A 25,096-nucleotide genomic window follows, 5' to 3' on the forward strand; every position below is an offset into this window, starting at 1 on the left:
TCTGTTACTTGACAGCAACCCTTTTCAAACATTCAAATAAAGCATGTAACTTTATTTGCAGTTCCTGAGGCAACCACTGTAAATGAAAGTAACACAGAGAATTGCTGTCAGTTTACTGTTATGTCACTATGGTGTCCATATATAAAAGCAAACTACTGTTTTCTCTGGAGCTGTAATAAATATATTTTAAGGCACCCAGTTGCTAAGGGCGCTGATTGCTTTCAAGACAGGACTTGAAAACAGGCTTTTTTCTGGTGATGGGGAAGAGGCCCATGTGGCCCTGAGCATGCCACTGCAGTGCCCAGCAACATGCATGGTGATGACTGCTTCTGTGAAGGCTGGCAGAAAACGAGAAAGGGCTGGGTCCATCCCCAAAGCCAGTGCCTCTAGATGCTTGAGACAGTGTGGCAGTAGTGGGTGAGTGCCAGAGTGGCCAGCAGGCTGGGAGTCCAGAGAACAGCAAAGTCACCAGAGGTTCTGGATGGTCCCCATTGCACTGTCTCACCTCCTAGAGGGTTGTAAACTCTACTTTCCCTTTTCAGCAAATAGCTGAACAATGGGACTGCAGACCTTCTGGGGCTATCATAACAAACCTCACAGCTACCCACCTGTACCCTTGAACACATGTATTCTCAGGCAAGCTGTTGAGACCAAGAGAAAAATCTGAGGGTACTAATTAATAATTTGATGCTGCAAAGATTTCTACTACCTTCCTAGCTTTTCTCTAGTTGTTTTTAATGGGAAACATCCAGATGTTTTCAAAAATTTATTTTAAAATGAAAAATTGTTCCATCACTGCTGACTATACTGTCAGCACAGTATGGGTGTTTTTCCTGGTGCAACCTGGAACAGAGGGCCCTGTATGTGTTGTACATTTCCACAGTCAGACCAGTAGAATATTTCCCTTCTCATTCTTTCTCTCTTTGGTCTAAATATAGTCCCTCAAAACACACTACTTGCTCTGATTTCTTTCCTGGGAAAATAAGAGTTACATTGGTCCTATTATTCATAAATTCTTAATGTTTCTAGCATGCTGCATGTGCAGACAAAAAATTAAAAATAAAATCAGGTGCCTAGCTCACATCAAAATGTATTTGATGGGATACAGTTACCACCAAGATGTTGATAATAATCTTTTCAAAAAATTAAAGGTACTAACTTCCCAATATTTTCCTTACTTTTCATATCAGAGTACATCAGGAGCTAATGATATTAACTTGCTGTTCCATTTTCAGGCACTGCCCTTAAAGATCTCAGAAGCAGACATATATTTATGTAAGACAGCTATAGTCTGCACCTCTAGAACCCTGTGGGCTCTACTTCATTACCATTCCCCCTTGTTTATGTCATCTTGTTAACGCAAAAATGGCTAAGTCAATTCTTGATGTGTGGCTTCATCAGATATTGCTCTAATCAATCAGGCAGGTGCTTTAATTAGGAGGGTCTGTGTGCTAAGCTAACATTTTAGCATTTTCTACTTGAAACTGTAGGAAATCGTTGAGGAATAGCCCTCTGGCAAAGTTAGTGTGATGAACTATCAGCATGAAGAACATGAGCACTAGCCTCTCCAAAAGGTTTAAGTTTTACATTCTTTTCTTTTTCTTTTCTTTCCCCCACATTTACTTATCGGGTGAAATTCAAAATATATATTTTTGATAGTAACTTTGCTAGTATTTTCTACTCATATGTACCTGAATATTTATACTGTGGTACCTATAAGTAGTTTCCTGATGAAACAGAACTATTTAAAAAAACATATCAATATCTTTATCATAAAATGTACCCTTCAATCTCTGCCTTTGCTTTCACTCATCTAGGTCCACCCATTTGAAGGCTTACACAGAATCACAGAATCACAGAATCGTCTAGGTTGGAAGAGACCTCCAAGATCATCTAGTCCAACCTCTGTCCTAACACTAACAAGTCCTACACTAAACCATATCACTAAGGGCTACATCTAAACGTCTTTTAAAGACCTCCAGGGATGGCGACTCAACCACCTCCCGGGGCTTAAATTTATAAGTTCTGAAGTATTTGGTCTGTTATCCCTTCACAGGTGCTGTAACACAGTTTTAAAGAGCAAATGAAAAATTCAAGTAAAATTACATTATTTTTAGAATGTTCTAAATCTAAGACTAAAACTACCACAATAAATAAATAAATAAATAAATAAATAAATAAATAAATAAAATTTCAGAAATAAACTAGTGGTATCTCATAATTCCTTCCCTTTTACCTCCCTTTTTTCTCCCTTTCTCTAATTGGGCATCACTGTTTTCTAAGGTCAGACCTGTTCATGTCTTCATCTTCCCCTGCTCACCTGTTTTTGCACGTAGGTGTTTCTAGGAAGGCCCTCAACTTGAACCTATGATGTAACAAGGCAGTCACGTGAACAAAAAAGGTAGCCAATTTTCCCCATTCACACTGTGGACAGCCAAGATCTAGCTGAATGTAAACAGCCATTTCCTTATCAATGATTTCATTTAAAAATATCAAAAAGCTTACAATTATTGCAATGCAAAACAAACAAAACCAAAGCTGCAGGTGGTGGTACACTTTTAAACCATAATTTAGTGCCTGGAGATGCAGATCTATATTTCTATGGATGCTCCACATGAGTATAATTCCTCCTTGCCTTTGAGTGATAAAGAACACCACAGGGCACCCTGGTCATACAAAACCTTACTACAACCTTAGCAGCCTTTCCAACAACATTACGCACAGCTAACTTTCTGGTCTATTTAGGAAATACAAGCCTGTATTTAGGCATTCACATCTTCTTGATTTTCTTTCAAACCCCTGCAGAAGGAAGAACATATACACACCTTAGTGCTGTCACCATGGTTATGCTTCTGACTCACCTGTCAGAAAAGGCATAACTCTGCCATGTTTGCCCAGCCAGCTGTCCAGCTTCAGAGGTGAATTTGCTGAGTGCTCTGTGTGCTTTGCCAGATGTGGTGGGGACAAGCAAAATTAGTACTGTAGCTCCCATCCAGGTTGATCTGAATTGCTCTGCAAAGTTTTAGCTAGGCTAGAACTTGTTCCTCAGTGACTGAATCATCCAGAGCACAATGAAATGATTGTTTACTGCCACAAAGCAATCCTACCTAGCATGCAGGACAAGAAAAGAGGAGGTAAAATCATGTTTAAGTGAAAAAGCAGAAGAAATTCAAGTCCTGAACATGAAAATTGCATAAGCCCATTCTTACCATTGAGTAGAGTCGTAAGATGCTGTGATGAACTGTAATTAATGGATGTAAATGGAAGTGTAATTCGCGTTCAGCACAATACTTAGTCCCTGCAATGGGGCTGTGGTGAATGTCAGATCTGTGGCTTATGTACATGCAGTGTGCTTTTAGCAATATAAGCAATCTGAATATGCAAGGCAGAACTTCAAGAATAATCAGTGCTCTAAAATATCATGGCTTCTGAACAACATTTAGAACTGTTTTGGGAGAAGGAATTAGGAGGAATTAGGTTGCTAAAAGTCAGAAATGAAGGATTCCTGTGATTTTTCCCATATTTCTCTTCAAAATTTAACTTTGACAATGAAAAAGAAACCTTTAGCCAACCACAGAAGCATTGATCTTCTTTCTCTCCAGCTTTATATTTTCTTAGAATAAAAAGAAGTTTTGAAAAACAACACTTTTGCTATAAAAATGGAAAAAAAAAAAAAAGTATGGGGGGAAATTATTTAAGCAACAGCAGAATTTCAAGCAGTATTTTTCTATTATGTCCCTTTTGACTGAAAAATACCCCTCTTGACTTGTTCTTGCAGGAAGCTAAGAGCAAATTTGTGATAATATAAACATGCAAAAAGGATAATAGTAAAATGTTTAAGGGATTGACGTGTTGATCAATTTGTTCTGCATATATATTGCCATTTCAGGTAATAGAATCCAAAAGAGAAAGAGGTATTTCCTTGTGGCATATGCAGTTTATATCAGGAATTGTCCTAGGAAAACTAAGAGGACATCTAAAGAGAATATTTAAATGACCCAATGGCTTTGTTAAATGAACAATAAGATTATTTATTCAACACTAAAAGTTCTTTTGGCATATGAAAATACCCAGCAGGAGCCCAGTGGCCAATCATCTGAAAATCAAACGTTTTATACTGCGAAACCCATTAGTGTTTCTTACAATATCTAGATTCAACAGGTGTGGCAAAATGAGGCCTTATGTTAGGCAAGCATACAAAAGCCAGAATGTTAAATACCCATCTGAATTAGAAAGATGGATATTCTTATGTTTTAATTAAAATTATTTTTATTTATTTGTTTGCTTGTTTATTTGCATTTTTTTCTTCTGCTGGGAATTGATAGGTAAAGGAAATTCAATCTACATTTGCACTTTGCAAACTATTTGATGAGACATCTCATGCCTGAATGAGTTTGGTAAGTGAGACAAGATTTCAGTTTAGCTACTCAAGCCTTGAAGGTACTAACAGCAATCAACCCAAGGCTGTATTTCATTTTAAATGAAAGAAGAGCTAAGACTTAAGAGCTACCAGAAGCATCTGTTCAAAAGTAAGGGGCAGCATGAAGAAAGAGCAAATTCAAGACATAGGAAAGGGTATAAAGAATGAGATTAGCCTGTCTGGAAGAATGCAGAGCATAATATGCAAGTGGCAAATAAAAGATATAGGCAGGTGTGAGCTGACGAATACAGCCTCCTGGAGATAAAGTTAGGGTGTCTGAATGTTGTGATGTAATATTAAGCCAATGAAAGGAGCTCATCTGAAGGGGAATTCTATTCAAAGAGCAAGATAAAATACAAAGTTGAAATATTTAGAGTATTACTAGTAACCCAGAAACATATCAGTTCACATATTCCAAGATAAAACCAGATTCTGTGTTTGGGTAAAAAGGCAGCGTCTGCTAAGAAGAGGGGGAAAATGGTGTCTTATAATTTTTATCACAGACTGATGCTTTCAGAAAGCCCATTAGAGGTTCTTATCAAAGTTACATGTACTTACAAGAGTAACCAGAAAAGAATTCTTGTAGTGTTGTTAGTTTGTTTGTGTGTGTGTGTAATTATAACATTGCCAAGAACCCCACTGAATTTCTGTGAATTGGAAAGGAACTTCCAGTTATTTTATAAAACCCTACCTCTGACACATGATTTTTAATGACTTCACTTGGGCTTAAAATCTTGAGCTATAAACTTTTCTCATTCCTTGCAGTCATAATCTCCCAACAACATAAAACATTAGTGTCTAACTATAACAAGTGAATCACTCCAAAACTGAGGTATAAGATGGCAATGAACTTCTGACACTTCTGACAATTGTCATGGTCATGAATTGGTAATTGCAGATACCCAAATTTGAAACCTCTTGAACTTAAGAGCAAACGTCTACCCAACAAGACAAAGATAAGGTGCACCGTTGTGTTCTATGCTAAATTGCCTTTACTGGAAAGCAATTTTCATGTATAGGGTGCACTATAAATTTGCTTATACTTGTTAACACCACTTGTAATATTTGAATCCTTCCTGTGATTTGCACATCCTTCTAAGGGCTTTGGATTTTTTTGCAGATATTATTCAAGTTTCATACTGTTTCAAAGAGGCATTAGCTCACTGAGGCAATATCTGCTTACAATCTTCTTTTTGGGTGGATATTTTTCTTTTCAGACAGTGTTGAGTAATGGATCTACCCAAGAGCTGATGAGATCTCAGTAAAACTCCAATGAGTTTCCATTGTATCTAGCCAGTCTCCGAAGTCTGGCAGATTTTCTCATATATTTAATAACCCTCACCTCTTGCAAGAACTGAAGAGATTGACCAGTGTAGATAATATTTGAATTAAAATTAAAAGTAAAGTTTTTAAATGTTCTTGCAAGCTGGTAAGTATTTTTTCAAGTAGAAAAAAACACCACTGAAAATTATAGGCAATAATCAGTTCCTCTGAGAATTGTTTGTTTAACTTGAGTTTACTTTTAATAGGTGTTTCCATAAGAAGGAGAGACTTTATTCCCCTTTATGATTTATTATTCCCAGATCTAATACCCTGCATTTCTTCAGATTAAACTATGTTCTCCACTGACTGACATAGTGTGCAGAAAGGTTTTGCTTCCTCTAGATCTGCTGCAATTTCTTCTCATTATTTATTCTGCACCTTTGATCAAAAACTTGCTATCAGTTATTCATTTGTTATTGTTACACCATTGAAATTATGGATTGGACAATTATCCTTAAAGAGTTATGAGTAACTTAAAAATACAAGTAACACCAATAGTAACCAAATCCAACACAACAAGCAAAGGAGAAAAGCAGGCTATGCACAAGTCATCTCTGGTAGAAAAGTCCAAGGTTTCAAAAGAAAATTACCATAAAGAGGGTAAGTGTTGCAGCTGTGTTTAAATACCAGCACCAGCACAAAATTGCACCTGCAAAAGGAAAGAATGAGACTGAAAACTGTGTGAAGTTACTTTGGCTATCATTCAACTGATGATATGATAAGTTACATCTTTTTTCCTGGAGGAGCTCATCAAAGGGTTCACTATAAATCTAGTCCAAGACAATGTTTTATTTGCACAGGCACACTTATCTCCAAACTCCTGTAATGACTTGGTGTCTGCATCCTAAGACAACAATAATAAATGAATGGAAGGAAGTTTTTCTCTTAAGAAGCCCTCAGACGAATATAGCAGCAGATAAAATATTCTTTTGCAAGTTATTGGTCTCTAGAAAATGCAGTGAAGAGTAAGTGTGAATTCTAGCATTACCAATATGTAATGGATGAAATTAGGGGATGATTTCTTAGTGAATCAGTGGTTCAGATAGCTTCACAGGCTACTAGTGTACAGTCTGTTTTAGCTGCTGGCTCTCTCAAGTGTGGGTGTTCCTGATACTCTTGTTTATACACACAATATTTAGGAAAACTGTGTCTTCCCAAGGGTCCAATTTCAGTAACAGGGGTCAATGGTGATTGAAGTCAATGGGATTTCAAAACATGCTTAAATACATGCTTCAGTGCATTGCTCAATCAGAGCCAGGATGAATGGTGTTGTTCAGCATTTCTAATCAATAGGCTCTCTTATTTTTGAGATGTGCAGTATCTGCTTATTGTCTTTATTTACTCTCTGTCTTAACAGTCTGCAAAATTCCTCCTATTTGTCCTTTTGTTTTAGGGGTACGTTTTCAGTTAAAAGCCCCATCTGCTGATCTGAGAAAACATTCTGAGATATTTAACACCCAAAACAGAATATCCATTCTCTTTTATTTACAGTTCATATTTGGCCTTCCAAAGTCCTCATATCCAGAACCTCACATGTTTTCTGCTCCATGAATTCTTAATGAGTTCCAGCTGAAAGTGCTGCAGATCCACATTTGGATCATAACATCCCCCCGCCCCCCCAACCCAAAACCCCACTCTCCCCACTGTTCTAACCTCCCTCCCTTCTTGCTAAATGTTGGAAATTTCACTGGCACTCAGGCTGACCCACTATGTTTAACAACCTTTTAATCCTCTTTATAGTAACAGAAACATTTGAGACTGATCTTTGAAGGCTTTGTAGAGTTGCAGAACACCTGCAGCTTAACACGCTGTGCTAGCAAACACCCCCTGTGAGTCTAATGCAGTCTGGCATTTGAGACCACTGCTGCACAGCGCTGCTGCAGTAATGAGGCTGTGCCTTCACCTTAGGACCTGTACTTTCCCTGCTAGATTTGCTTTATCAAATGGCATATCAGCCCAATAACTGAGTGCATCTCACAGGTGTCACTGGAATTAGTGCACCGTGTTGAGTGGCAGCTGAATGCATGCATGCTCCTTGCTCATTCCAGCACAGAGCTCTGTGCCCAGATAACCCTGAAATAAAGGGTTAGATCCTGCCTTCCATCTGTACTCATTAAAATGTGTTCACTAGCAACCTGCAGCACCTTTGGCTTTGACATCACTCTAAAATATATATATATTTACAAACATTAAGACAGAATGAATTTGCTAAGAAATAAAGGTTCCAGGCTTTAGCCTTTAAAAATGTCACTAAAAGAAATGTCATCTATTTCCTTATGTTTTCCTGCTGTCTTTGAGGTTTCACCTTTGGTATTTTATACCTACGTACATCTTGTCTCTTAGAAGGACTCTGGTGTACCAAACTGTGAATTTATTGAAGTGTTAGCTCAGAAACCTCTCTGATAAGGAGATGAGAGAGAGCCAAGACATGATGAAAAGTATGCTGAAAGATATAAACCCACATTTACATGAGGAAATCCACTCTGGCATCTTATAGACAATAAAGAAGGTAATTTAGTGCAGAGAACAGGAAAGAAGGACACATAGGCATCTATGAGGACTAAAGGCACAGATGGGAGTTTGGAGAGCCCACGATGTACATCACTGGATTTCTGAGTTTGCCTTGAATGTCTGATGACCACAACCTTCAGACTTCTCTGACATGTAGTTCTCCATCTCCAAATCAGAAAGGGTGATTTTATACTTCCTGGGAATACTATAAAGTGCAATTAATCCTGAGCATACATAAAATGCTTTGAGATCCCCAGAGGCCATGAACTGCAGCAATGCAAAGCACAGCCGTGACAAATGCTGCCAACCCTGGGTTAGATCCTGAGCTAGTAGGAACTGGTGGGGCCCCAGTAACATAAAGGAAGGGAAAAGAAAGTTTGTCTGTTTTATGTACTGCTGACAAGTGAGACACTACTTATCCTAGGGAGAGCAAACGTACATCACAGAGGAAGTCAATAAAGAATTTCTGCTGGTAGTCAGTGTTCCCTCCACATTCCCTTCTCAGCTTTGAAAAATGGAAGAGCTCAACGTTCCCAAACTGATAACAGCTCACCCTGAAAATTAATTTTCATTACAAACAGAGTCTGCTAAGAAGATGATTTTTTAATATTTTTTTTTTAGTGAGAAACAGCTATAAAAAGCCAACTGTATTTGACCTTTTAAATTCTCAGTTCACCAACACATGATTAATAATAAATAATAATTTGGTTCATGAAGTACTCTTAAGCTGCCATTAAAGTGTTTTAATGAATCTTTATTGGCTTGAAACTACTTTTGAACAGAAAATATTAGGTTGAAATATTAGCTTGAAATAAAATGGAAAACTAATGAAGTATTAGGCTACGTTTTGCTTTTATTTACGCTGGTGAAAACACAGTTTTGCACTGCTAATCCACTTTTATTTAAACCTACCATCTTTTCCCCTGGATTTTTATTCTTGGAAGAAAAAAGTCCTGCAGTCTTGCTGGTTCATCCAAGCAAATTCCTGACAAAAACAATTTACAGATGGTAGAATATAGGGTTAGGTCTAAATTTTTCCAGGCACACTAAAAATATTTCTCCTCTCCTGTTGCTTGCACCAGTAAATGGTTTTCCAGGAAATAGGGTGGTCTGCTCCCTTCTGAGCTTCTGAGCTCTTTGGCCAAGGGGGTGGCATCTTTGGCTTTGGAGTGCCTGTGGCTTCCACTGGAACATTTTCATGATTATACCCTTGGGATTTTCAAAGATTATCCAGCAAAGCATGCATCCAAACTTTTCAGTTTCAAAACTGCAAGGTGTCCCTAAGTTCATTCTTAAGAATAGTAGATTAATTATGCATTGGGTATTAAAATTTTTACTTTGTGATTTGTTTTATCTAAGTAATAACAAGTTTTCTGTAAAGTTTCTGTTTTTTTGTTGGTGGTGGTGGTGGTGGTGATAGTGGTGGTGGTTTGTTTGTTTGTTTGTTTTCCTGTGGGATTTAGATGAATTAATTTGAAAATAATTGGATCGGCTGGACTATTGATATGCAGTTTCTCACTGGTGTCATCCTATCTCAGAAGTGTTCCAGATCACACAGGTTTTGATTCAGAGAGCTTTTCCTTTTTTATTTTTCATTGGAGGCCTGTGATCATGTGAAATGCCTTTTTCCTCTAACAACCTTTTAGTATAAGACCCATAAGCTCCCATGGAATTTCCAAAAACAGAGTTTAATGCTTTTGTTTGGAAATTGCTTAAGGAAAGTAATTGGTAAATATTTCTCTTTTGAAGAACTGCCTCTCCACCTCCAGATTTCCTTCTGAAAAATGCAATTGCTGATGAAACCCTATTTTTTTATACAAAAAAAAAAAAAGTATGAAATTGAAAATTTTCAAATATTTCTAACTGAAAAAGGGCCAGCAACCATAAGGAATCAACACCAGCAGAGAGGAACACCACTTCTAGTTGAATCAGGAGGTGATTTCAGCTAAGATATTTAGATGAGTCTTATAACATACTGTCCTTCAACTTGCACATGGTGCAGGCAATGATGTAAATGCATTTCCAAGCATGTTTACCGGGTATGTTTCCAGCCACCCAGTAGTTGCTTCTACCATGGTGAGTATGTAACATTTTCCTTGGTGGGTTTGTGGGACTGGTTTCATATAGTCAATTTTCCAGGCCTCATCATAACGACTGATCTACTCTTCAGTGAAATCTCAAAATCTCCAGCTTTCAAGCTATCTCAAGGAATGTACACATATGCTTGTATAAATAAAGGGGTACTTTTTAAAGTGTACCTTAGCTGAGCTATAGCTTTTACCTTTTTTTTTTTTTTCTGCAGTTGCTATGGAGTCTCTGCTGATTGTACACTGTAGAGTTGGGGTCATTAGAGCTGCTGCCCCACACAGGTCCGTCAGCTCAAAGAGCTATTGTATTAAGTTGGCACATGTGATGGCAGAGAGAAATGAGATGAAGATAGATTTATTTCAATGTGATTTTATTTCTCATACTTTCTCACTGAAGCAGTACCTAAATAGCAGAACTTTGAATGGAAGGAAATGCGGTATCAAAGAACAGAAGTATAAAAACACAAAAGAAATCCTATGATTCTGTATTTTGAGCTCTGTTTCAGTTTAGGAATACGGTAGTGAAAATCATTAACAGTTAACACCTCCCAGTAATCTTAATCATGCCATAAAATCTAAAGCCTCCATAAATTTAGAGGAAATTTGGATAACAGCCTAAATTTCAGGACATAGGTCATTCCAGTGATGCAGTAATATACAATAGAAACACATTCTTCTGTGTGATGAACAAAAATGTGTCCAGCTCCTATCTGATATTCAACATCATGCACTGAGAAGCCGTATAAGCTCTATTTTGCCAATATTAAAAATAAAAAAAATAGTATTTTAACTATCCCCACCTCCCCACCCCCTATGCCACCTAATTCCTAGAAATTCGAGACAAGGAGAAGGGGTGAAAGGTTTCTGTGCCCTTCCTTCTTGTTTTTGAGTCTCTGAAAATCTCATAATCTAACCAAATTTGTCATTTACTGAAATTACTAGCCTTTCTTCCATCTTTAGGGAGTTTATGCTTGTTTTTTTAATATATTTCCTCTGAGAATCTGCCAACCTCTAAAGCTCCTTTCCCTAAGACTTCTTTTTCACCATCTGTAATTCTGAATGTGTTTATTTTACAAGTGAAACAAAATTCTTAATTGATCTCAGGAAAGGCAATCTTTTAGGTTAACCAAGTTCTTAGCTGTGCATATAAGAATATTTGTAGATATGTATCAACCATTAAATGCAGGCAAGATATAATGTAGCTGATATTACAGTGAATCTGTATTATGTTCCTAACTAAGACCATGAGAAACATTCACAATAAAACCACACAGTACAAACACAGAAACTTAAATCTTGCTCATTGAAAAGTTTGCCAAGGTTCACGAATCTTTTGAACCAACCTGGGCCTATTTTGAAATGAACATAAGACATGATTTTGTATTGAAACCAGGTGGGGCTCAGAGATTTTTGCTATTTGGAGTTCATTATGAGTTGAAACTTGAAGCTGAAATCAAAGGATGGAACCCAAAAGTGATTATTCAACTGAAGGAAACCTTTCCGATATGACCATTAAAAAATTAGACTTTTTTTTCTTTTTTTTTTTTTTAAGTGAAGTAATCAAGGCATATATGCCATTAGGCAGAACATCATATGATATGATTACATATATGTTTTGGAGAGAGCTCTGAAGGAAGGCACAGTAGGAAAACATAAGTAACTTACTCATTTCTCATCCACAAATAGACTATCTTTGTAGCAGTGAAGGACTTACTCCCTTCTGTTTATCTGCTGGATAAAATCAAGACAGACAAGAGAATAAAAATCAAAAAGTCTGCATTTCCATCACCAGTGAGAAATATAAGCTGCCACTTCTGATGGAGAAACTCAAGGAATAAAGTTTTTTTGCTGTCCCTGTGAGATGCTGAGCACTCACATTCTACTAAAAGTAAGCGTTGCTGTCTGAAAAGCTGTAACAGTATGGCTGTGGGCTTGTGACAATTACAGAAGTGGTATAAATAAGGAGATGGCTTTGTCCAGTTCAAGATCTCTAGGTTTGTAGTCCAGAGGTCTTAATCCTCCTAGAAATTAGCTCCTTTTAAAAAAATGTGGACTCAGTTTCTCAGTCTAAGGGATAAGTTGGATGTTGCAAAGCAGATTTTGTCAAGCATTTTAAAATCCTTGAAAAACAAAACAAAACAGTATAAAACATAATATAAAGTATAAAATAGTAAAAAATAAAATAAAATATGCAATTCAAAGTTGTTAAGGTAAATATTTAGTGAGTACTTAAACATTGGGGTGGCTTTGGATAAGAAAAAGAAGAATTTACAGGTAAATGTTTTTATCGTTCTTGATAGCCATGTGAGAACAGTTTTTTAGTGTTTTCATTTTCGTTTTTGTTTTGAAATATATGAACAACAAACAATTCACAAATCAACCAATGTCTTCTGAAGTAATGACATTTTTGAAGGCAAGCTAGTAAATGAACAAGGAGCTAACTGAAGAAAATTTGGAATTTAAAACGATTTCCACAAGAAATTATGTTTTTTCACCAGTTCCTACATTAAAAAAGGAGAACTTTGAAGAGTGACTGTTGCACATTTTAAACACAAGAGAAGGCAAGGCCAAAATAAAACCCACTAAATTTTCAATACCATGAAACCCCAAAGCAGAGGCTCTGGGGAACAGTTCGGTTCATTGCCATGGAAGCAAACACATGAGAGAAAACTCTTTGGATCCTTTTCCTACCACACACAGCTAAAGACACATGAATGCAGGAAAGAATTTGATTGACTGACTTTTTAAAATTTTTAATTGTGTGATTCTAGTGCTTGTGAAAAGTACTATATTCAGACATCTCTAGAGATGGCAAGGACACTGCCAGCCCAGTTTTCCCACATTGCCTCCTGGGTAGTTTGCAGGTCTGCCTATCTGGCAGAAGTAAGCCAAATCCATTAAATTCATTCCATAAAAACATTCAAAGAGAAACCAGGTGACCCGTGTTCACCTACACATCTCAATCTCTGCAGAGTTTGAAGCAGGCTCAAATCAAAGAGTGTCTTTTCCTCATAGTGTATTTATTTTTTCTTAGATATTAATTTCTGGATCCAAAATCCTCAAAAAAAAAAAAAAAAAAAGATGTGTTCAGATCAGCAGCTCTGGTTCATGTCCTTCTCATTTCACAGTGATCTTACTTGCCTAAAAGGATGAAAACAAAGAACGTGCCAATATAAAATGATCAAAGCTGGCAGAAAACATTTGTTTCTAATATCATTTGTGAAGAGATTTCACCCGTCTCCCTCTATAACTAATAGAGATAAGAAGTAAGATAGGCTTGATGCATTTAAATGGAAGTAAGCAAATAGAAGTAATTAATGGAGATAACAAGGTTAACTCTTAACGGCATGGAGACTGGCTTCAAGCTGAGCTGATACGCTCAAGTGAGAGGAATGACTTTGCATTTGCACTTTTGCAGCTCTCTACATATGATGTGTTTAAAGTCCATTTTGATCCAGACAGTGAAAGTTAGGGCAGCATAACTACAGCGCCTTCATTCTTTTCTCTAAGAGAGGTCATCTACAGGCATTTTGGGGCTCCCTTATTGAACCATGCCCGCCCCCCCCCCCCCCCCAGAGGATTCCACATAACAGTGATGTTGAATTTAAGCCCTCCCAGTTATCCAAGTACATTACCATCAAGTCCCATGTGCATAAACATCTGAAGTGAGTGCTCATGTGATTCAATATCTTATTAGTGTTAGCAGATGTGTAACGAACTGGGAAAGGAACAACAGTGATTTTCACTTCCACTGTTCTGCTGGTCTGCCTCCTTAGCTGCTTTCTTACAGCTTCAGGCAGTTTATGTTCCCCCTTTCTCCAGCCATTTCTTTCCACACCCTTCTTCTGTCTCCTCCCTTGTGCCAGCAGGGATGGTTATGTGCCTGAGCTCTGCCCGAGGGGCAGGATACAGGAAAAAGCAGCTGGCAGCAGTAACAGAAATTTAAAGGAAAACAAAGAGGCAGTCCTGTAAACTGATTGGTATTTATTGAGCTTGTCTCAAAATCCAGAAGACAAACAAAATGCATCAGCTTAAAAATCTCATTATTTTAAGCCAGTCTTGTGAAAGCCTGATTTTTTTTTTTTTTAATTTGGTGTTATCAATACTGTCAGTGCATCAGCAACAGCTCCCAGCTGTTCTTGCCACCTGAATTCCCAAAATGGAGTGTGATTTTTGGGGTGGAGGGGGAGGGTTGTTGTAGGTTTTTTTCTTTTTTCTTTTTTAATAACAGTGATTTCCCATGCTTACAAACAAGACCAACAACTCCTCTACACAACAGGCATGAGTCTTCACTCACACATGCTGTGTGGTGATAAGAAGAAAGCTCAGGACAGTGGCTCTGCTTTGCTGGACAACAAAAGTACTTACAAATTGGACAAAGAGCACAGAAAGATATATTTTTTTTAAAGTCTCTGATTCAAAGCAAATATTTTTATTTGAATTTTTAAATGAATGTACTTTTACTGTGTTCCTTCCGTTCTGGACTCACTTTCCATAAACAGGCTAGTGAATGAACTTTATAAACAGAAATACTTGCTAAAAACTAATTTTAGAGACTGAGTTTTCAACTGTTTTCCAAAGACAAATTCCAAACCGAACTTTAATATGAATTTTACACTCAGCGATGCGCTTTGGGCATGCTTGGCCTACCTAAGACTGCTAGTGTTGACCCAGCTACAGCAAGTGCCATTCCCATAGTTCTTCCCACCACCACAGCTGCGAAGCCTTCTCCAGCTCAAAGCCCTGCCTGGACAGCCCTACCTCCATTCACTCTCTAGCTCAGGTCTGTGAAATGAGTGTTTCAAAGAATAACATGAAACTTACTGTAGCTTGGTGGTTTTTGTTGTTTTTTTTTTTTTTTTTTTTTTAACTGAAATAAAACTGAATTTAACTCAGGCCAGAGACAAAAGAAATTCCTAAATCATTATTTAATCTGAAAAGACAGCAACTTCTGGCAGGGGGGAAGGGACCAGCAGCACTTCATGTGCATTGCTTTGTCTGCCAGCATGTTTAAAAATGCAAAGTTCTTGGTGAGCTGTATAAACCATCTCATTGGGGAACTCAGGTAAAACCATCTAAGAAACTGTGCAACTCTGTACATAATCTTTTTTTTCCTAAGGGGTTGTTTCCTGAAATGTTCTTTTTGCAAAGAAATGCATGAAGAATATAAAAGGCAATAAGAATAAACTTGGGAAGATAAATGCATCAATGCCAGCAGATAAACCTCTATTAATTGTCTAGCTCTGAAGAAGAGTTGCTTCAGTCACCTCCAGCAGGTTGTTACACCCACCATTCTCCACTGCCACACGTAGACAAAGGGTCAACTGGTGAAAATCTGTACACACCTCAGTGTCCCCAGAGATTCCAGAAGCAGCACGCCTTCCTTTTCGTTTGAGGTCCATCTTTAATGAGAAGGTTAAAAATAAATCTGCCATAAGGTATAAAGACATCAAGCCATACAAAAAATATGAAAACTACACAAAAGTTTTGCAATGAAACCACAACTGTGAGAAAATCAGAGTTAGAGGAAGTGAAATCCCAGCTCTGTTTCCAGCTCACTGTGTGGTCTTGGGCAAGTCACAAAAGGATGTATTTTGAACATCTTACTCACACTAGTAACCAGCTCCTTGCAAAGCACTTCTGCTTAACATCGCAATCTGTGAAACTTGCTCTTGAACTATGGAAGCAGTTTGGACATGGGTCTACTTACATACGGTTTTGCAGTCTATTCCTGAAGCTCTGTTTGCCTCCATCTATTTATAAAAAGTAAAGATAAAAGCTCTTACCACTGTGACAGTGACGTTGTTAAAGTTCGGCCTAATTAGTGAGCATTTGCATGGCCCTTGGAAAATGTAAAGTGTGAAGTAAGTGCTATGCAGCTGGAGCAGATGTGGCTTAAACTTAATCTCCCTGCTTTGGCTTCACAGACTTTTTGAGTAGCTGCAGAGTAGAGCAGCATGTGTGTGAAAGGGGAATGTAAGGATTGTCAGGATCTCCTCTCTAGTGGGACCGGAGCCTTTATAAAAGCGCACAGCACATCCTATTTTAACTTGTATTTCTCTTTTACTGCCATGTTATGAAGAGAGTGGCCTGCCACAAGCCACAGACCTCGCTCTACAAATCTTTAGTGTGCTGGGAAGTCCCAGAGATATCTGTACACCACATCACCGTTATTTAATAGTGTGGGTCCAGCAGCAACACGTTTCACATACTCCAAATCTTTTCCATACATTTGGCACTGTCATATCTTAGTCCCCTACATTTTGCTCCACCTTTCTTGTTTCCCTAATACGGTTAATGCTACCCAGCTGTTTGCAGTCAGCTTTAAAGACTATAACTAAATTAGCATTCCTGCTGAAGCTTATTCCCTGAGTATATATTCTCTATATTACTGATGCTCTCCATGCATTTCTTGACATTCAAGTATGGCTTTGCTTTTATTTGTACAGTGTCATATTTCAGAAAACAACAGTTGTTTGGGAAAAAATAAAAATAAAAAGAGAGAGAGAGATGGGCCAGGAGAAAAACCCTGGATCCAAACAGTCCCTGGACGATGGAGAAATGTACATCCAGCCTGGATTAGAAATGTGCAAGTAACCTTCATAACTTGTCAGATTCCATGTCCTTCTGTTAAACTGTGAGTTCTTACAACATCTATGTCCCAGCAATGGTGAATCAAGACCTTTCTTAATGATGAATTACAGTCTAAATTAAATGCTGATTACTTCATACAACAATTCAACATTTAAACCCCAGGGCTGATTGATATTTTTCTCAACTGCACAATGTGCCCCCAAGTAATGCAGTTAGGCATCTTGAAGTGGATCTTGTTTCTCACCTTCATCATAAAAACAAGGTAGGGAGAGCCCCTGGATTCAGGGTGTAGCACGTGTGCTGTGGCTTTCTTCCCCAGAGACAGGGGTTTTAGGGATTTTGTATCACCCAGGTTTGCTGTTTGGCCCCTCTAAAGTGGGATGGTAGTGTGAATTGCTGGTTCTTGACTTTCAGAACTGGATCTTACAGAAAATACATGTTTCTCTAATACCGTGATAGCAGAATGTAGGATTTTCTTGGAAATTGGCAAATTAAACAACATTCTGGAATTTAATGTGGCCCTACCTGGATTTCTAAATCTATTTCTAAACCTTAAAACAAATATTTTTTATTATTTATTATTATTATTATTATTATTATTATTCATCCTCCACACAGTCACCTGTAAACATCTCTCTTGTGTGATTGTGGCTTACAGTTCAGCAAAAGAAAAAGGAGTTTTCTTATTCAACAGGATCATTCGTCCCTCCAGTGCCTGACTGATGTAAATTTTTTTCCCTTCCTTTTCTAATGCTACTTGTACAAAGCAAATCTCCTCTCCTATTCTGTGTTCAAAAGCTCATCCCATGGTGAACATCTTCCCCACCATCCTGGGGGCAGTGAGGTGCATCAGCCCTGGGCATTCTCTGAAAGCTCTCAGCCCTTGCCAGAGAAACAACAACCTAACAAAGGCAGGGGCAGGAGGGAATTAAATTTGTGTCCGCAAGTCAGTCCCCAGCAAGCTCCTGCTGGCAGACTGTGCACTGGCCTCCAATTGAGCAAGATGTAAGGGGGGGCTACCTAATGATTTCACTGAAGGAGAGAATAATCTATGTGTGCTGAGAGTTCTCTGCATGCTGAAATCTTCTGTTCAGTCAATTTTCAAAGGCCTCCTCTGTATGTCATGGCATTAAGGGTCAGATTATTGATTTAACGGAGCAGTTGTGCTATGCAAGGAACTGGAAAAAAAATCTTCTTCCATCTTGGCCAGAGCAGGAGATCTACAAGCAGCATTACACATTTCTCCTTGCACTCACTGCCATTGTTAGCCCCTACAAGGATGGAATTGCTGCTCCATACTCTGAAAAATACTGGTGTCAGTCCTGGCATGGTTCTTTGCCAGTACAAAGTCAAGGACCACAGCAGACCTCTTGTTTACCTGTCACCGGTTCCAGCACAACCTGCACTCACCAGATATCAGCCGATCCTGTACAAGCATCGTGAGAGTATAGCACTAAACGTGCACGTTTGGGTTTCACATATTGAATTCCATGTTTTGTTTGAATGTCTTTAAAGACATGCCCTATGAGATTTAAGTGGGGGAAGGGCCAGATAATTTTATGGTGGTGCTGTGTGTGTTGGGATGGGGGAGGAGTTAATACTAATTTCATAGGAGGGAGATATTTGGAAAGCAATGGTACTGAGAGAGACCTAATGGACATTAAATTAGATATGAACTTTCCATCTGCTAAAATGGCAAAAAGCCTCATGCAAATATGGGATGCATTTACAGACAATTTATATCACAGGCCAAAAAAAAAAAAAGAAACTTTCTTTCTTTAAATGGCAAAGTACCAACAATGGCATAATACCTAGAATCTTACAGTCAGCTCTTGACATTATTGTGTTCAAAAATTTCTGAGAAAATTAACACAAATAAATAAAGGCTGGCAGAATCGGTCTATAAAAAGCATTAAATAACTGTGTGTGCATGCAGGAGGTGGATGCAGTCAACCCATGAGTTGGCTCCACAGCACAGTCTGGAGACCCAGGCTCTTTTACCCTGAGTGAACAGGACCAACCAAAATGGACACATCTCCAATCCCAAGGTGAAATGAATCCAGACATGCAGAGTCCCCCTTCACAAAACTGAGGAGAGCTGGTTGAAAAATGGAGGCTTTCAGCAGAGAATATTGAGAAAATAGAGCTATTTTTTAAAGTGTTTCCAAGAAACTGTATTTTATTCTCCTTGTATAGAACTGGAATCCAGAGATTTGCTACAAAGATAGAGTACTGAATTCATTGACCACAAACATCTTGTGTGTGTAACTTTAATTACAACTTTCCTAAATAAAAAAGAAGTGCCTGAAAATTCCAGGAAAATAATCGATTTTTTTTTTCTCTTTTATCACTTTTAAACAGAACCCATACCTCAGTTTCTTTCTACTCTGTGTGGTGCTGCACAGAGTCCAAAATGTCCATCTATACTTTGTCATGAATCCTGTCCTCACTTGACCTATAGGATTAATTAGGGTAGATATTTAAATATAAACCACTATTAGCATAAATATGTGTAGTAATTAGTCTTGTATTTGAAGGAAGGATTATGTGCCCCTCTATCCTTGATCCTGTCCCTTAGACAGTGAAAAGTGGCATAGGACTATTTCCATCATTGTATATCCCTGCTAGGAGAACTTTAATAGAAACACAAGATAAATACATCTCTGCTACTATTTTATACCTAAATAAGACTGTTAAAACATGGCCAAATAAAATGCAAAACGTGGTTTAGAAGGCAAGAATATTTGACTTCCAACTAATTATGTATTTAGCATTTTCATCCAAAATTGAAGGCTATGACGTGCATTCTGATGATGTTTATGGTTGACCTATTAATTATTAAAGTTATCACAGGATATGTTGCTCACTAATAGGAAATAATAAATAACCATATCAATGTGAAACTGTTTCCTGTACTGTTAATTGCAAAAGAGAAACTCTTTCCAGTTAAAGGAAGTGATCTATTCATAAAGCATTAACATTTCTGGCCTAAATGATAGCACGAGTAACTGAGTGGAGTCAGGAAACTAAGTCCCTGTCCCCTGAAAAGACAGGGAAGCAGGCTGTAGAGGTGCTTCTGAGGTCGATTTCTCACGCTATGGACAACCAACCCAATAAGGATTTCCTCAGTGACCTGGCAAACGTCTTCCTGCATCAGAAGTAACTTGCAGAGCTGTTTAAATATGGATAAAGAGGAAAATGTAATAAAAAACTTCATGAATGGGAATCATTGTGGAATTAACATGCAACATCTTTAGAATCCCTGAGTAGAATAAAAATATTTTGAGGAGATAATTTAAAAGGAGAAGGCTCTCTGGATCAAAATTAGCCGTAGATGAAAACATATACAGTTGTTGGTGAAGCAAAGAACAGAAATTGGCGTAACTTTTTCTGTTCCAACAAAATTTCCAGAGGCTTGGAGTAGCTGAGCTGTCAAATTCCCCAGGGTTGTAGAGTGTGGAAGGAAATGGCCAAGAAGATCTGCCAAGGAATGAATCCATCACTATTGCCCATTCCCCATACTCCCTGTTCTCACATCACAAGTCATTGGAGAATGGCTTGCTGTACATTTTATTTCAGCCAGTTCCCATGTGAGGGGATAAAATGATCTGGTTTTCCAGTGATGCTTCCAGTTTTTTGAGGAGCTGTACTGAAATTGGGATATTGTCCTGCAGAGTTTGGGAAGGAAGCTGGAAGGAAGAGAATAAAGGATAAGTTCCCGCCAACCAAAAAATGTGGGCCCCCAACTCATTATTTCCTATGTTCCTTTCTTCATTGTTCATCCAGTCTATCATCCCACAGTGTCATCTTGTGACACATGTTTCACATCCCATCCCTTCCAAATCTAAACTTTTTTTCACCTTTCTTCTATTTCTTTCTCTCCTGTCCTTCTTCCAGCAAATAGCCACCCTACACGGGCTGAGCAAATGTACTTACACTGCGTGTCCTTAGAAAGGCTTCCAGAGTCGGCTTCCAAACTCTGATCACCCTCCCAGTTCAGAGCTGACGTTGAAAGACTTGCATAAATACACACCCTGTGTCTGTTTCCCTGTTCTGTTCTTCATCCTGGTGTAAATTAGGGAAAGTTCTACTAACATCAGCTATGATACTCTGGTAGAAAAATGACATGGGAGAGGGGAGAATGAGGTCCATCCATTTTCTTCTTTCCAAATGAAATGATGTCATTTGTTTGCCTTCTTAAAATGAAATGGTCTTTCAAAGGTGGGTTTTTTTTTTTTTTCCCCCCCTCTGGATATCACATGAGCCTTCCATTAATAATAATAGCTACATCAGCAGGCTAATTAAAGAACACAATCTCCTTAGTTTTTTTATTATTCCTCTCCGCATTCACTGTTGAGAGAAATGTGAATAGCAGGAAAATAACTCAAAATATTACTTCACAAGGATTGATTCAAGTTGCTGCTCAGAAGATACTGCACCATATGGAAAATGTAACTGAGTAGCTGACAATTTTGTTTAGTTTAAACAAGGGTAGGTAAGATCTGATAATGCATGGGATCATTTTGGCACATAGTACAGCTCTCCCAGACCCATTGCATTATGCCTATCATCAAGTTAGTTCATCTAACAGCACAAAGTGGAACACCCTGACCCTTCTTATCCCTGTTAATCACTTTTAAGTAAATAATACCTCTTTGGAGAATAGTGATTCATATGCTGCAACCAAAGATCCAGTCAAGCTGTGAACTGGTCTTCCTGCAATGATAGGTAAAGTCAGGGAGCAAAGATAAGAAAGGATTTTGTCAGACTATTATCATTACTTCACTTTTTAATTGCCTATAAAATTTTTTTAAAGCAGCAGGACCCCGTCGAAGAACACAATCCTCTCTGTTTTCTTTCAAGACAGCTTCTAAACAGCTGTTCTGTTTCTCTCCCATCGTCACCTATTTAATTTTAAGATAAGGGAATCATTTAAGAATCATTTCCTCTGTGAGCAGCTAGGAAAAGGTTATATATCTCTAAAATGTCCTGTGCTATTTCCTTTGGGGAAAAAAAAAAAAAAAAAAGAAAAAAAAACTCTCAAATTTTTGGTTTCCTGAAGCATTGTTATAGCCCTGATCATGAAGGGCAAAAGCTGAGCAAGATGTTGAGAAGTCTTTCAGATCAGACATTTATTTTTCCACTTTTTCTGCTTTCCTTTCCCAGGGCCCAACCCTGCTCAGTACAAGGTTGCTCCTATGTCATCTTGTGATAGGTGAGACAAGGCTTTTGCTGAACTGTTACTTACGGGATTTTGGAGAGCTGGGCAAAAGTCAGTGTGATTTTTCATTGGAATAAGGAGTTGAGGTGTATTTCTTATTGTCTCATTAAGCTGGAATTGTGGAAATCACTCTTTTACATGCAGAAGGGTTGTCCACACCACATCAGACAAAACCATGGATAGTTGTGAGCTATGTTGGGTCAAGATGTGCAGTCTGTGGAAAAGTAGAGATACTTGTTCAGACCCTCATGTTGGGACAGCAGTGCTTGCGCACCATATTTCAAGGGCTGGCGACCTTCATTTCCTTGTAAGTACCAGCTTGTGAGTCTCTGTACCTCACTCCTCAGTGCTGCATACATGTGCCCTCAGCTGTATATGGAGGCTGTGAGCTCTATTCAAGGGCTTTAGGACTGAAATTTTGCTGTTACTGGGGTTTCTAGTGATGCCTGTTCCTGTTGTGGATAAAAAGCCAAGATTCCACTCCACAAAACATTTAAGTCAGTTATTCAAGTTGCTCAGAAACTGGAGTCAGTTCATTTGCAGAAAGATAGATGATGTGTGTAAGACAGGTACTTTGCAATGGACAGGTCAGGAAGCTCCACTTTATATGTAAGACAGATACAATAAATGTTTAATTTCTCAATCCATTTAAAGGAAACACATCGTGTTTCAAGGCCCAGTGACTGTATATGCGTTTGTCTTGTAATTCATGAGATCCTGTAAGTAAAAACTGTGCTGGAGCAGACTTGGCTGTGGATTTGATTTTGCTTTGACTAACTCTCTCACACTTTGGTGAGGCTGGGGAAAAGACTTGCATGATATTTGACTTACCTTCACAATGAGAAGGTTCGATACATGGAGAGTTTTAACACATTTGGATGGTTTTATTCCATCATTTCCCTAACTACTTACATCATGGTGCCCACTGCTAGTTTTTGTTAAAGATTATGTCTAACAAGTCTACTCATCGGAGAACAAGAGGCCAAATGCTCATCTGCTGTAAATCAACTGTAGCCCACTGATGACCACAAAACTAGTGGAGCTATGCCAGTTTACACTGGCTATCTGGGCTCAGGTTTTTTTTTGAACTGTATAAAGTTTTTTGAGACATTTCCAGTTGACTTGAACCCATTTATCTTCAACACCTCAGTTAGAGAGCACTGATAATCTGTAGAAGCAGACCTTGAATGCTTTATTTCCTGAGAAACTGATGTAGGGTAAGAGTGTGCCTTTTGCAAGGTCTGGGAAACATATGCAAGCTGCTTTGGCAGAGACCCAGTTCTTTGTAAGTATCTAATGCTGAATGAAAATCTTCTCTGTAATACATATTCTTCTTCTGGGGAAGTTTTCTGCAGATGCCCATATTCCCTTTCTTTTTAATTTCTTTAATTGCCATGATATGTCTGCAGCAGTCCTGCAAGCTTCTGTAACTAAAAAAATAAATACCTCAACTATTTAAAAATTTTCATCTCTGTACTTTACTTTATGTATTTTAAGCATTTGTCAAGTCTACATGGAGCTTGAAATAATTATGATTCTGTGTACTGTAGTTCAGAGGGAAAAAAATAATAGAAGAACCAAAATCTTGCTTTACTGAATGAAGAATTTTCTTAGCTACTGAAGATTTCTGATAGTCCTTAGAAACAGATGTTTAGCATGACTCTATGTCCCAGTGCAGAGCAAAAATGGGAGGTATAGGAGGATTTCACAACATGACTTTGTCATGGACTTTCTGCTAACCTCCACAAGAAAGCTTCATCTATAGCACAGCAACCCATGATGTGACAAATATTTTGTTCACAACATAGTGTGAAACTGAAACTATTTCACTTTAATTAGCATAAGCCAGGTGAGCAAAGGATTATAGTCTTACAAAATTTATATAAACATAGAGAAGCACACACAAAACTAAGCTTACTAAGTAACAGAATACTTTGTGGTTTTTACTCATTTTTACGTAAATAAAATAGAACATGCTCAGTGTTCTGCTGCTTGACACCATCACCATGCTTAAGGAAATTTTTTAGTATTTTTGGAACAACTTTTTGGTGTGTGTTTGTATCTCCTCACATATGGTCCTTTTCTATCTTTTGGAATTAGAATTAAAAATAAATAAATAAATACTTTTATAGAGACATGCAACATTTCACTTCCAAAAAGATGTTGTAAATAGTTTAGTGTCAGAGTATGAACTTTAAAAATAACATGTCTTCGAAGTTTTTGATCTTCTTGTGAACTTTGAAACTTGCTGGGTGGTGAATTCATTAAAATGGTATAAAATATAAGCTCAAGGTTTCTAATTTATTTGTGTTATAGTAGCCTTCTATTCCATGAGGAAATGCAGCACTAACTGAAAGTGCATATCAAACACCAGCCCAAACTAAGTCATACTAATGTTAATTTCTTGAATATTGAATAATTAACATTCAAATCCTGAACTGATGAAAAAAAATGTGTTTTTTTGTTTATTTGTTTGTTTGTTTTTAGAGAGATTCTACATTTTTTTCCAGGTTTTGTTTATGGCAATCAGGTTACGCAATATGTAATTCAGATCAGAATTTCCACTGGACACAACCAGTAACATGTGATGTAAATTAAGTGTGGGCCAACCCATTCAGATACAAGATGAACAAACCCGAATCTCAAACAAGAATTTACTCCAAGGTGCTCAAAATGTGCTTACACATTTGGGATGTTTATTCTTTCATTTTCAATAACTTTTATATTTCTTCATTCTAAACCAGCCAGCTAGGACAAGAGAATAAACATTGCACACATGCTTTCTTAGAAGACTCTTTATTTGTCTCTTCATGACCAGTACCTTTGTTTCTGCCAGCAGTGCCAGTCTCACTCCAGCATTCACTTTTTTTCTCCCATTTAGAACTTTATTTTCCATTATCTCTGTTTTCATACACTTAGTCCCCAAACTTTGTTAATTTA

The sequence above is a fragment of the Anser brachyrhynchus genome (genome assembly GCF_964034855.1).
Source record: "Anser brachyrhynchus genome assembly, chromosome: 3".
Lineage (NCBI taxonomy): Eukaryota > Metazoa > Chordata > Aves > Anseriformes > Anatidae > Anser > Anser brachyrhynchus.